The sequence below is a fragment of the Papio anubis genome, chromosome 2 (assembly GCF_008728515.1).
Source record: "Papio anubis isolate 15944 chromosome 2, Panubis1.0, whole genome shotgun sequence".
NCBI classification, from domain to species: Eukaryota; Metazoa; Chordata; class Mammalia; order Primates; family Cercopithecidae; genus Papio; species Papio anubis.
Window position 1 is genome coordinate 176,332,028 of NC_044977.1, and position 15,527 is coordinate 176,347,554.

The window sequence follows — 15,527 nt, forward strand, 5'->3', positions numbered from 1 at the left end:
TTTTTTTTTTTTCATTTTTAATAGAGATGGGGTTTCACCATATTAGCCAGGATAGTCTCGATCTCCTGACCTCATGATCTACCCGCCTCGGCCTCCCAAAGTGCTGGGATTATAGGCGTGAGCCACCGTGCTCAGCCTAATTTTTGTATTTTTAGTAAAGACTAGGATTCACCATGTTGGTCAGGCTGGTTTTGAACTCCTGACCTCATGATTCACCCGCCTCAGCCTCCCAAAGTGCTAGGATTCCAGGCATGAAACACCGTGCTTGGCCTTGTTTTGACATTTTCAAAAGTAGTTTCTGCACTGTTAATTTTATGATTCTTCTACAGAAGCTTCACTGCCCTGCAGTTAATTCACAGAATGACTTTTCTTCTTTGAAACTGCCAAGTTGAGGTGAGTGTCAAAACCTACATTATTAGGCAGCAGGAACTGTGAACCTGTAGTCTATGTGGTCTCATGTCTTCATTAAGTCACAGTATCTGAGCATGTGTGTGCAGATGCAATGGCCATATACGATATAAGATTCATCAGAATTGAAGACCCAACAGATGACAAAACTGGGATTAACAACCCTCTAAAATAAGAAATAACTACACTCTTAGGACAGAGGAAAACAATCTGGCTCAGTTACAAATACATTGGCCATTTAATGCAGAGAAGACAAAAGCAAACTTTTTTTCTTTTTTTAAAAAAAAATGTTATTTGAGTCATCATCATTACCTTTCAACTGCTCAGACCCAGAATCCCTTCACCATCAAAAGAATTCACTATTTATATATATACACACACTCATCAGGATTTCAGAAATGCTAAAATATGGAAAAAGTCATGCAATAACCTGTGCAGAGAGATATTTTGTTTTAAACAGTGTACAACAGAAATCTCTTGGGAGATAAATATCTTCGTCTGAGAAAATGCTTTAATAAACCCAAGAGAAATAGGATACTCCTTGCTGGGTGTAGGTGTGGCCAGGTAACAAAACTACAAGGTGGAATGGGATGGAATTGCTCTACATAATAGAAGATATACGGTTTGAACACCTGGACGATGTAGGAGAGAAGGATGAAGAAGCAAGGCTAAGAGGAACAGAAGAAGAGGAGTCAAATCAGTGAAGAGAGGTGGTGGCTATATGTGGACAGTAAAATTCTACTGTGAAAGGGTGATACCTACTTGTTTGTGGAGAAGGTGTTTTTGTTTCTAAAAAGTAAATTCTTACTCTTGTGTCCTAAACTATGTTATCCTCAGTTCAGGAAACTCCGTGATTCTCATAATTAGTTTGACGTGCATTTTTTTTTTTTTTTTGGAAATGGAAAGAAAAGAAATGAACTGGGATTCAAGCCAAGATGGATGTCGGGAAGGATAGAGATAGCACATGAGGTTTAGGGACCTGGGAAGCTGCAGTGACTTTGAAACTATAAGCCCTACCCAGAGATGCAGTGAGGATGCGGTACCTCCATACCCAGAGAATTAAAGGCGGATTGACCCACTTGTATCTATGTACGAAAGGCCTAAATGACCTTCAAATGAAATTTGACGTATATTTATGTAAGTGTGTGTGCTGCTTACCAGTCATCTTACAACTTCACAGAAAACCTTATTTTTGTTCTTTAAGAAACTTCTTATAAAAACACATACCATATACTGATGGCATTTAAAAACATAAGTACACATTTTACACACTCCTATACCATGGGGTTACATTTTTGCCACTTTTTTTGAATTCCCCTGCAGCAATAATAATTGGCTTTTATTATTTACTATGAGTCAAACGTATTTGTCAATCAACCGCACTGAGGAAATGCTAAATGAGAGGAGGAAGAGAGAAGATGGCAAGTGTCCTGTTTTAATTTGTGAAATTATTATTGCTACTGTTTTACAAAATAACTAGATTTTTGTAAAGAATAAAGATGTCATAACCCTATTAGCATGAAGAATGTAGAGAAAAACCTGAATGTCAATTATCATGAAAATAATTGTATTTCTTACAGGTGATGTTTACGTGTTTCATTTTCTGGTAAAAATATGAGTATTGTGATGACACATTTAATAGCTTACATATGAAACCCCATGGCATGTAAGTATTAAATATCATTGCTTATTGATCTATTAATAATTTAGTAGGTTTTTACTATTAACTGGATTATCTATGACAAAAACATAATGAGAAGAGTGAACTATTGGTATGTATTTTATGGTATAGTTTACATTAATTAATTAACTGCCTGCTTATTTGATTTTTATAAAAATATACTGCCTATAAATAAGTACTGAAACATTTCTGTCATAATGTTTGCCACATTTTTAACTGTAGTTAGCTTAGGGCCGATGAACTTACGGATGGTAATTCTCTGTCTTCTTATTTTCTTAATTTGTTCCAATTTACTATAGGAGAAAAATGTCTATTTGAGTTTTAACTTGGTTGTGTTTATTTTATTTAAATGCGGTGTATAGGAAAATAATCTTGTACAAGGTGTAAAAGAATTAAAAGAGCTGGAGTGTAATTAGTGCTCAGCAAGTTATCAGTAAGTCATCTAAACTTTCTACACTGGAGTTTAATCATCTTTAAAATGGAAGAATGACCTTTCTCTTTTGAAGTTCAAAGAGTATGCTTTGTTTTTTTTCTATTTATTTGTACATATTTATGGTGCACATGTGCAATTTTGTTACATGCATAGATTGCATAATGGTCAGGTCAGGGCTTTTAGGGTATCCACCATCTGAATAATATACATTGTACCTGATGTTCAGTTGCTCATTATCTGCCCCCCACCCTCAACCCTCCCAGTCTCCATTATCTATTATTCCATTCTCTATGTCCATGTGAACTATTTTTTAACATCTACTTATGAGTGAGAACATGTGATACTTATCTTTCTATGCCTGGTTTGTTTCACTTAAGATAATGATCTCCAGTTGCATCCACGTTGCTGTAAAAGGCATGATTTCATTTTTTAAATGGCTGAGTAGTACTCAGTTGTGTATATATACTATGCTTTTTTAATCCAAACATCCACTGATGGACACTTAGGTTGATTCCATAATTTTGCTGTCATAAACATGGCTGCAATAAACATATGACCGCAACTATATTTTTGATGTATTGATTGCTTTTACATTGGGTAGACACACAGTAGTGTGGTTGCTTGATTGAATGGTAGTTCCATTTTAGTTCTTTGAGAATTCTTTATACTGATTTCCATAAAGGCTGTATTAATTTACCTTCCTACCAACAGTGTGTAGGAGTTGTATTTTCTCCAAATCCTTGCCAACATCTGTTATTTTTTGTCTTCTTAACAATAGCCATTCTGACTAGGGTAAGATGACATCTCATAGTGGTTTTGATTTGCATTTCTCCAATGATTAGTGATCTTGTGCATTTTTTCATATACCTGTTAGCCAGAGAATAACCTTTTTGTCCCCGTATGGAAGAGGGGACCATGTTTCTCTATTTTTTTCTATCTCTTATAAGGCTGTTACCTGTCACAGAGGCAAGCTTGTGTTTAATAAATGCTTGGTGTTTAATACTTAATAAAAATGATAATTATAATAATATCAATAGTATATAATGTTTATGATTAATAAAATGATAAAAATAAACATGCTTGGTGTTTAATAAATATTTGCTGGCTGATTCAAGGAATGAGGCATGCATGAATGTTTTGAAATATTCAGCAAAAACTCAAGCTAAGGGATAATTATTACACAGCCATGATTGAATAGCTCTAATAACCAAACTACGAGAAAAATCCCTAAATGGTCACACTCTGTTGCCAAGAAAGGGTTAATCAGCTATGTCCTGTTAGGGGAATTACACTACCCAGAAGTAACTGCTATAAAGATTTTGATGTTTTTCTATAGGGTGTGTGTGTGTGTGTGTGTGTGTGTGTGTATGTGTGTGTGTGTGTGTGTGAGAGAGAGAGAGAGAGAGAGAGAGAAACAGAGACAGAGAGGGACAGAGACAAAGGAGGAGATATAGTTGTGTATGTTTTTCAGAGGCGTGTGAACGAAAGCAACTCCACCTTAAATAAGAGCTAAGTAAAATGAGACAGAAACCTACTGGTTTCTTAACCAGATGGTTAAGGCATTCTAAGTCACAGGATGAGATAGGAGGTCAGCATAAAATACAGCTCATAAAGACTTTGCTGATAAAACAGGTTGCAGTAAAGGAGCCAGCTAAATCCCACCAAAACCAACATGGTGATGAGAGTGACCTCTGGTCGTCCTCATTGCTACACTCCCACCACCACCATGACAGTTTATAAATGCCATGGCAATGTCAGGAAGGTACCCTATATGGTCTAGAAAGGGGAGGCATGGATACTATACCCCTTGTTTAGCATATCATCAAGAAATAACCATAAAAATGGGTGACCAGCCACCCTCAGGGCAGCCCTGTCTATGGAATGGCCATTCTTTTATTCTTTTACTTTCTTAAAAGTTTGCTTTCACTTTGCACCGCGGACTTGCCCTGAACTCTTTATTGCATGAGATACAAGAGCCTCTCTTGGGGTCTTGATCGGGACCCCTTTCCGGAAGCATATTTCTGGCGACCACAGAAGGGACTCTAGTGCAGAAACCCTGACCCAACGGCTACCTTTGGGTAAGTAGTGAGGTCCAGTAACATCTTTCTTGTGAACCACAAAAGGGACAATACTGAGGAGACCCCCGACCCAAAGAAAATAGACCGTAGCACTTATTGGAGGACTTTGGGTAAATGGTGGGGTACTTGGGTAAAGAATGGGATTGGACTAGAGGCCCAGCTTAGGGGAGTTAGAGTCTTTTCCAAGAAAGAGTGGGTTAGAGGCCCCTCTTAATAAAAGGCAAGGACGCTTGACCGACCTTGGGTTAGAGGCCTAATTTAGGAGGGTTAGAATTCCTTCTAAGATTTAGGGGATTAGAGGCCCCTCTCAGTAAAGTCCCTCTCAACTAAGAACAGGTTGGGCACTATGAGATGTAAACTGTTACACTCTTTGGATTAATCTGCCTTGCACTCTTTGCTGATGACTGTGGGTGACAGGGTTAGGCATGGACAGGATCGTGGGACATGAGGAGCCTTTTCCTCCTTCAAAAGGGGAAACTTGAGAGCTGATGGGACTGCTGGAAAAAATTCCCTTCACGACAGCAGTTGCAGCCACCTGAACTTTTCAGTGTTGCTGCAATGGGTGGGTCTTTCGCTGGTGTCCCTGAGCATTTCACCTTCCCCACCCTGCCACAGACAATGCTTTTCTCTCTCCCCTTTCCTTTTCTTAGCTTTTCTGTTACTCAGGGCAACCATCTTGCCTAGAGACCACGTGTTGAAACTCCTAGACTGAGGTTGGATTAAAGATGACGGGGGCCATCTGGGGGGCAAATTTAAGCCTTGCCAATTTGATATTAAGTGCTAAGCAGAGTGGCTAATGTGTATGTTTCATCACGCATATTTTGCTCTGGCCAGAACAAAATAAACATGATTTTCCTTTATGATGAAGCTTGCCCCACCCGGGCAATGATGCCACAAGCCAGATCACTAGGGCTGCTCAGGGAAAGGGAACCCACAAGGCTGGCATGCTGGCAAAAGGGTAAAAATATCTTACCAGTCAGATTTCTGGCTTCTGTCTCTGTGCAAACAGTTGAATGAATGGGAAAAAAAAAAAGAAAATCAGTGTATATCTCTTCTGTAAAGTTTTGATGAATGCAAAAAAGAATTCTAAGGCTAGTCTTAAGCTGGTGTATTTTGCGCTATGAATTCATTTTTCTGTGTTGAGGGGTACTTCAGGATAAAACATGGGCTTAGAACACCTTTAAGCCCACTTTTCAAGACAACACAGCAAGCGGGTCAGTAACAAACTTGGCTTCAGGTCCCTGAAACAAACCAAAAAACTGTGTGAAGTCTCCACCTTGTTTTATGTCCTTGGGGGCTTGACCTTGTAACCATGTGGCAGTACTTTCTCTTGGTCTCCACCTTCCAGGGAACAGAAATTTTTGGGTTCATGTCATAGTTAGCTCTAAAAATCATATTAAATACTTAAAAGCCTTTGAAAGCTCAAAACAAACTATTCTAGACTCCTTCTGGGAAAGGAAATGGAAGCTACCCCATGCTGCAGCTCAGTAGCTAACGTTTTGCATTTTCGCAGTGGTGGTCCAGGTTCAATTCCCCACCTAAGAAGTAAATCATTTCTGGTCTAGTATCTGTGTGATCTTGTCTATGTTCTTGTCCTCCACGGACTGTCTTACATTTTCCTTTCTCTAAGCACCTGGGAGGTTACCTTTGGTAAAGTTCAAAAGCCAGAAATATTGGCCATATGACCTAAGAAATTCTAAAAGGATGTTGTTAAAGAGTGCTATGATTAGAATCAGTTTAATTAGAAGTAGATATTCAAGCTCTAACAGCCTGGACTCCTTGGGAAAAATAGGAGGCACCAGAGAACCCTTTCCAGGCCCTGTTCTTCCAAGGCCTCCAGCCTAAAACCAGTAATCCAATTAAGAAACTTAAAGGCTGACAAACAAAAACTCTTACAACCACTGTAGTAATCTTGTTTTGTCTTTCTGTGTAGCTATATATGTGTTATGTGTAATGTTTATATAAAAGAGCTCTAATTAATTGGCTGAAACAAAAATAAGTGCTTAAATCAAATATTTTAAAAGCAAAATAAAAGCTATAATGTCTTTTAGTTTATGTAATTTTAGTAATCTTTGGGAAATAAAAACAGCTTTATAAATTATTGATAAAATAAAAACATTTAGTCTAAATTATGTGGGTCAGATATTAAGTTTACTAAATGCTTTAAGGTTGTAAACTGTTTCTTTAACTTTTAAAAATTGTTCAATTTACCTACCTTAAAACCATGAGATTCTAGATAAGTCCTGAGGACATGTGCAATTAGCCATGCCCATACCCCCTAGCTATACAAAGATTATAAAGAAAGAGATTTTATGTAAGAAAGGATCTTGTATGGTCAATTCTTGCCCTAAAGTAAAATGACTGGTTGTTCAAAAGGAGGGATGCTTAGGGCAAGTCAGAAAGTCCAAGAATATCTCAGATGGTCTGTGTAAGTCATGAGAGGATTTGTGAAAGGGGATTTATGTAAGAAATGTTGTACAATTCAAAGATTGTTAGGCCTCCTGAATGCTTCCTAAAATGCCACTATGACTCTTACTGTACAATTTGCATGCTTAAGTAAGATAAGACCTGGGACATGTGGAATTATCCACACCCCCTAGCTATGCTGGAGAGTCAGCCCTTATCTGCACTTCTGCCTGGTGTGTCCTTGGCTAGGTTCCACACCTAGTATATAATTAAAATTGCTTACTAACTAGGGTTTTCACCAAAGTAAAAGTCGCTAAAAGTTAACATTGTAACATGTAATTGAAACTACTGAAAAAACAATTTCACATGTAATGTGTGTAAGGAAAGTAGAATGTACTTTTGGTAAAAGATTATAAGAAGGCATGGGAATGTGTTTTTTTTTTTTTCCCTAAAGGGTTAAATAATTGTTTTAAGTTAGATAGAATGAAGCTAAAGGCTTGGACAGTTATGGAAGGTTTGTAAAAAATTAATTGTAAAAGAGATTCTGTGTATGGACATTGGCTAAATTAAAGGGATATTATTCAGTATTTCTACAAATTAAACACTGGAGTAAAAGCACAATAGGTTTTTCTTAGAGCAAAAACCTGCTTATGAAATACTTGCTCTTTAACAAAAACTTGTAAAGGGTTATAAAAGGTTTATAAGAATCTTACCTTATGGTTAAATATTAAAATTGGGTAAATATGTCTATAACATTTTCTTAAAACTTGGCTTTAACATTAATACTACATTAATGTAAAGGTAAAATTTGTCTTGTTTGGCACAAAAATCATACAGGAAGCATTGTCAAATATAAATGGGTGTTTGGTTTTCTTTGGGCTGTATTTGCATAAACATATTATTGGTATATATTCCAAAATTATGAGAAGCTTCTATATTTTTGATACGATTTAGTGTATATTATCAGGAACAATTATAATTGTTACATAAAATTGTTGTCTGCCATGGAGGTAACAAATTTCTTTGTCAATTGTTTCTTTGACTGTGGCTGCCCTAAAACATTTTGTCATCCACAGACTATTGTTGTCTTGCATTAATCTTCTTTAGAAGGTGGTTTATAATCAACTATAGAATGCTAGAAGGCATTCTTAAATGCAGGTTTCTAACAACTTTGGAAACTGTAACGTTAGAATAGAGAAAATAACTTTCAGAACTCTCATGAAGAGCTGGAATGTTCATGAATATCAAACAGAATAGGAGTTAACTGAATTAACTGAACCAATAGAAAACTTAAGTAATCTTTTTAACTTTTCTTAAAATGCTGCTGATTCTTAGTTTTGTTTTTCAGTCAAGGATACTTTCATTTTGAACTAATTATAGCTTGTAGGAATTGAGTAAAGCATATTGCTTTGAACAAAATTTGAAACATAATTTGTTTTTCTCCACCTAACTTTTCCAAAATTTAGGAAACTAGTTGTGAGTTTTCTTAACTTATGGCAATATAGTTATTTGCATAAGTGAAATAAGAATCCGTTTTTGGATGGGCGTGGTGGTTCATGCCTGTAATCCCAGCACTTTGGGAGGCTGAGGGGGGTGGATCACCTGAGGTCAGGAGTTTGAGACCAGCCTGGCCAACATGGTGAAACCCTGTATCTGCTAAAAATACAAAAAATAGCTGGGTGTGGTGGCATGCACTTGTAATCCTAGCTACTCAGAAGGCTGAGGCAGGAGAATCACTTGAACCCAGAAGGCAGAGGTTGCAGTAAGCCAAGATTGCACCACTGCACTCCAGCCTCCCAGCCTCCAGCCTGGGTGACAGAATGAGACTCATTAAAAAAATGTGTTTTCTTTTGTAATAGGGCTGTAGTGGAACTTTTTTAATTATAATTTTTTCTTTCTTTTTTTTTACCAAGGCTTTTAACTGGAATGGCATGCTTCTTTTAAAGGGAATCAGCTTACTTCTCAAAGTCAATAAAGCCCAACAAAGGAATTGGCCACAGACCTTGTCATGAGATCCATACAAGATTCTCACCTGTGGTAAGTAAAGAATGTCACTTTTTGACAGGTCCAGAAGCCCCAAGTTATCTTGGGACCCCAAAAGGGGAGGAATTTACTCAACTCATAGGTTTTTGAGGGTACAAACCCATGGCTAAGCTTGGCTTTAAAAAGTCTTATCTAAGGTTCCTTCTATGGAACAGAGTTCCATCAAAGCCAATTTAAATAGACCCTGTGTGAAAAATAATTATTCTTGCTGCACTTTATACAAATAATCAGGCCAAGTATAATAAAGGAAATCAGTTTTACCATGAGTGGTCTTTAGTAAAAATGGGAAACGGGAGAGCGAAATATTATGTCTCAAGAACTATGGTACACTTGTTATTAAATTCTAGTCTCATTAGTTGTTTTTAAGTTTATTTCTGCAATTTAGGCTAACCCTGCTTATTCCTGTGAACCAACCAGTGACCTCTGGCTGCTACTCAGAAGAAACAAGAGGGATGGGTAATGTAAAAATCTGGATCAGTATTCTAATTCTGTACACATTACAATCAGCTACCAACCCCATATCAGCTTAGTTCCAACAGTTGCCCAGTTCATGAAAAGCCTTCTAATTTAGTTTACTTGGATTAACTTTACTTATTTTGCTTTACTCTTCTGGAATATATTGCTGTTACACTCTTTGTATAGGAATACTGGACAAGCTTGCTGAATGTTTTCTTAAACACTTATTAATCTTCCAGATATCACCTTTTGTTGAAACTCAAGAGTTATGAATGGACCTTACCATACTGATGCTTTTTTACTGAGCTTCTCTGTACTCTGAATGCAAGAGACCCTCCTAGTTAGGCAGGTATATCGTCACCCCTATTCAGCCTAAAGAAGTTACAGAAGATGGATCTTCATCCCTCTGCAACCCTCAGGATTATGGGTTCTCTTATAAAAAGGAGGGAGGAAATATCAGAGGCCTGTGAACCAGAGCAACTCCATCCTAAATAAGAGCTGGGTAAAATGAGGCAGAAACCCACTGGGCTGCATTCCCAGACAATTAAGTCATTCTAAGTCACAGGATGAGATAGGAGGTCAGCACAAAATACAGGTCATAAAGACCTTGCTGATAAAACAAGTTGCAGTAAAGGAGCCAGCCAAAACCCACCAAAACCAACATGGTGACGAGAGTGACTTCTGGTCGTTCTCACTGTTACACTCCCACCACGCCATGACAATTTACAAATGCCATGGCAGTGTCAGGAAGGTACCCTATTAGCATATCATCAGGAAACAACCATAAAAATGGGCAACCAGCAGCCCTCTGGGCTGCTCTGTCTATGGAGAGGCCATTCTTTTATTCCTTTACTTTTTTAATAAGCTTGCCTTTCACTTTGTACTGCAGACTCGCCCTGAATTCTTACTTGTGTGAGATCCAAGAAGCCTCTCTTAGAGTCTAGATCGGGACCCCTTTCCTGTAGCACATTAACATATCATGCTTTTTTCCTATACAAATAGGATCATGCCAACTATATCCCTGTACATTTTAATTTTTTTTCTTTTTAGATAGAGTCTTGCTCTGTTGCCCAGGCTGCAGTGCAGTGGCACAATCTTGGCTCACTGCAACCTCTGCCTCTTGGGTTCAAGCGATTCTTCTGCCTCAGCTTCCCGACTAGCTGGGACTACAGGCGTGCACCGCCATGCCCAACTAATTTTTGTGTTTTTAGTAGAGATGGGGTTTCACCATGTTGGCCAGGCTGATCTAGAACTACTGACCTCATGATTCACGCAACTTGGCCTCCCAAAGTGCTGGGATTGTAGCAGGATGAACCACAGACAAAACTCCTCAGACACTGAGTTAAAGAAGGAAGGTGTTTATTCTGTCGGGAACATCGTCAAGACTCCTGTCTCAAGAGCCGAGTTCCCCGAGTGAGCAATTCCTGTCCTTGTTAAGGGCTCACAACTCTAAGGGGGTCTGTGTCAGAGGGTCGTGATCGATTGAGCAAGCAGGGGGTACGTGACAGGGGTTGCATGCACCAGTGGTCAGAGTGAAACAGAACAGACCGGGAAGTTTCACAATGTCCTTTCTGTACAATGTCTGGAATCTATAGATAACATAACCAGTTAGGTCAGGGGTTGATCTTTAACTACCAGGTTTAGGTCAGTCTGGCCCAGGCCTGGTTTCAGGTTTGGTTCCTTGGTTTGGGGTCTGGTTCCTAGGCACCGGGCTACCTGCCTTTTGTTTCCCTTTTCTTTTCTTTTCTTTCCTGAGTATAAAACAATATGAGAGGGTCTGTCTCTCTTTTCTCAGGATTACTGGAGTGAGCCACCATGTCCAGTCAAATTTTAATTTTTCATTTAACATATCATAAGCATCTTTCCATGTCAGCCCATTCATTTCTACCATATTATTCTTAATGACCACCCTATGTGGAAGTATCACATTTTATTGATAGGTATTTAGTCTATTTTTTTGTTTCTTGCTGTTAGAAGCAATATGAGTTGAAAACTCTTGCATATCCATCTGGGCCTTGAATTAACCACCACACTCTCAGATTCCTTCTTTGTACATATTTCCATCCTTAGGCAGAGACGGTTGCCTGCACTTACTGGCAAGCAGGGAATCTGACAGACCTCCTAGCAGATGGTCTCCTATGTTTCCCCACGTGGGGTCAACTGATATTTGACGAAACTGAATGGCCAATTAAATTCAGAATTAGATTGGATTTTTCCTCTCATTTATTTGATTTGCTGTTAATCCATGTGGATTAAACAATCGAATTTTATATTTTGAACAGATATTGCTTTCTTTATATTTTCTCTTTCCTTTCCCTGCATAAAAATCCTATAAAATGGTATACATATATAATACATATATTGAATATCAATTATAGATATATCAAATTATAAATATATTGAGTATATTATACATTCAATATACATTGTATGTAGATTCAATTGTGAAGATTTTATTTCAATTTTGAAGGCTCATGAACATTCTCTACCACTGATAGAGGCAGTCATTTTGCATACATAATCTCTAGTAACTTTCCCGAAGTCACATGGCTAATAATTGCAGAGCAGAAAGTAGAACTCAGATTCCTAGTTTATGTTTGTTGTTTACAAAGACAGCACTGCTTGTAAAAAGAGGTAATGATGAATAATACTGTACTTAGCTTCAGAGCCCAGTTCAGTTTTTATTCCAATAGATTAAAGTACATTAGTAGCCTTTCAAGACCTTGCTTAATTACAAATAGCCTTTGATGTCTGTTGCATGTGTGCAAAATCCCTTTGTGGGGAAAAAAGATTTTAAAACCATAAAAGCCTTTGTAGTTCTGACACAATGAGACACACTTTTTAACACTGATTCACATCCAAATTTATTCTAGGATGATTCCTGAGGCAACATCTAAATATGTAGACTCGGAGACAACCTTGCTGCCAGCAGGGATTAAAGAATTTGTGAGTCACTTCTTGTATTCTAGAATGGCTGACAAAGAAATAATGTGATTTGTGGGTTGATAGCAGTGGTTGAATGGAATCCCCTGGTGGGAGGTGGGAGTGGTTGGTGGCTTGTACTCTTCTACAAGCCTTTAAAAAACCTGCATAGATATGGGGTGAGATCACCTCATTAATTTCTTTCTCCAATTAAGAATAGTCTCATTTCCTTTTTCTAGCTTTACTTTTTAAGTACCAATTAATAGATTTCAACAGTGTTTGGAGCATAGAAGGTACTTAATAAACATTTTTTTGATTGAAGAATGAATGAATAAATGAATGTATTAAGCATACAAAGCATGTGCCATGTTTTGTTTTCAAGCATGCGCCGTATGTTGTTTTAGGCCCTGAGAATATAGCAGTGAATGAAAAGTCCAAAAATCTCTGCTATGTTATTAAGCTTACACTTCAGTAAAGAAAATAAGGCAGTAAATTAGAAAGCAAAATGTATATCTTGTCAAATATTGATAAGAACTTTAAAGAAAAGTAAATCTGGGAAGAGGAAGATGATACAGAGGGTGTGAGTGATGTTGAAACTTTACAATGGAATTGTCAAGAAAGGCACACCTGCCTCTAATATCTGTAAGTGTGTGGGCAAGAATACTAATGGGAACCACATACCATAAATGTTAATATTTTAAAATTATAAATTAAAATAACAAGCTGTTAATTAAAATATATTACATCTTCCTGAAATACATCTTCATAATGACAAACTTGAAAATTATGTATAAAGTTATAGCTTTTATATGACACACAATATCAAACATTATTAAATTTCATTATCAATGTATTTCTAAATGTTTTGTGGCCAGCCATGTTTAATGACAGATACATTATTAATAACTTTTTATGTGTTTATTTTATAAAATGTATTATATTTTTTCATTTCAGAAAAATCTCCATGTAAATAATCTTTGACATAATTTTGTTGTGATCATCTAAGGGACCAGAAATTAAAATATATATAATATTAAACAAATTTAGTATTTTTAAATCAAAAAAGTAAATTAAAATTAATGTAAAATATTTTAAAATAAAATTATTTGACATATACTTAAAATATTTTATTCTAAAATACTTGAATTTACATAAGTTAAAAAGTAAAAGGCAACTATAATTAGTGAATATCAATATTTGACACTGAAATTTATTTAAAGCTGAATTTTAAACATTATATTGAAAATGTAACTAAATATTTTAAGACAGTTTTTTAAAATAAAATCCACAATTTTAGCTTTTAATATCTGTCTAGATTTCAATAAATAAAGCTTACATATTTCATATATGTTTCATCTAAACTTACCTACATACGGATTTTAGAATAATATTAATATGAATTATTTTATATTATAAACTGTTTCTCAACCACTAAGGACAACCATTGTGAAAATTATGTGAACTCATGAGTATCCCTAGAACCACTTAGTGGAACATAAAAAGAAATAAGGAAATGGACTTTCAACCTTATTATAAAATGATATTGCATTATGCAAGATATTACAGCTTTCATATTTTCTGAGAGGAAGAATTTAACAAGATGATTAAATTACTGTTTCTCTTCCCCAATATATTAACTATATGTTGGCATATAACAAACTACTCTAAAACTTAGCACCTCAAGACAACAAACATTAATTATCTCAGTTTCTGTGGGGCAGCAGTATGTATATATTTTATCTGAGTGCCTGTGGTTCAAGGTCCTTCCCAAGTCTTCTGTGATTATTCCACGGAACCATTAGTTGGGCTGTATCCCATGATTCAACTGGGGGAAGGATTTCTAAAGTCATTCTTAAAATGGGACAACTAGCAATAAATATGCACAACTATGTTCAGCAACTATATCAATGCTTTACCAAACTTCCTCTTAGCTGAAACCGGAAAATCTCTGTGGCTACTCTGGGGACACTTGATATGAGGGACAATATAATGGAGGGGTGTCAGAGTAGAAAGAGAAAGTGATTCACCTGTAGTTAAAAGATAGTACTTTTGAAATTTTACAAAGATATGACTATGAAGACATAGCTACAGCTCTTCCCCTGGCTTTGGAAGTGTCTTAAAGTTTAAAAACGCATCATTAGCTTCTTCATAATTCATCTCTGCTCTTGATAAAAATGAGCCAAGAAAAAAGAAATCCTACATGAAAAAATGGTACTATACAGAGCAGATCTCTTAATTTTCAGAATTCAATAGGTATTGAAGTTATTCTTTATTCAACGCAGTCACTATGTGACTTCATCTCTCCTGAGGGAAAGAACAGGGATATAAATCAGCCTACCTCTCAAGTCCCATGATTCTGTGTTCTCTTTTAAAAATATCTTCCATGCATTCAGTGTCTCCAGCAAGCTGATGAAGACTCAAAGTTACCTGACCTCCGGCTGAATGGAAGGTTCTCAGTGTCACAGAACACTGATAATCAAGAGAAGAAAGCTCCAGTGCTGACACCATAAGAAGGCTGGTGGTGGTGGAGAGGGTGCCTATAATGGGAAAGCCGGAGCCACTACCAGAGTAGAACACCTGAAACAGAGAAACGTCTGCATTGCAAATTCGGTTGGGCTTAGTTTCACCTGTGATTTATAGCTAGGCTCATTTCTTCCTGTTTAACTTGGTTTTTATTATTGGTCTCTGTTTAACATGGTAATAATCGATCATTTTCATTAAGATGGTATCTTGCCCTGAAAATGATGCCTTAACTCGAAGGACAAGATATTCAGCAATGACGTCTGTCATTCTTTAATTAATCAGAGCGCACCTAATAAAACCCAGAAGAATGAATATCCTGTCTGAACACAATTACATTATGTCTGCATAAGGGCCTGCATTTGACTGTTCTGGGCTTCCTGTTTCTCCACATGTGGCAAAAATATGGACAACTTGAGCATATCACATATCTAACGCATACTGGGTTATGGAAGCCAAACTTAAAGATGGGTTCTGGAATTTAATTTTGCAAATATTCAGTTGAAAGAAGGTTTTTGCTGTTTCTTGAGGTTAAAATGTCTCAGTGAAATCTGAAGTAAACTAATTAGTTGTAAGTCAG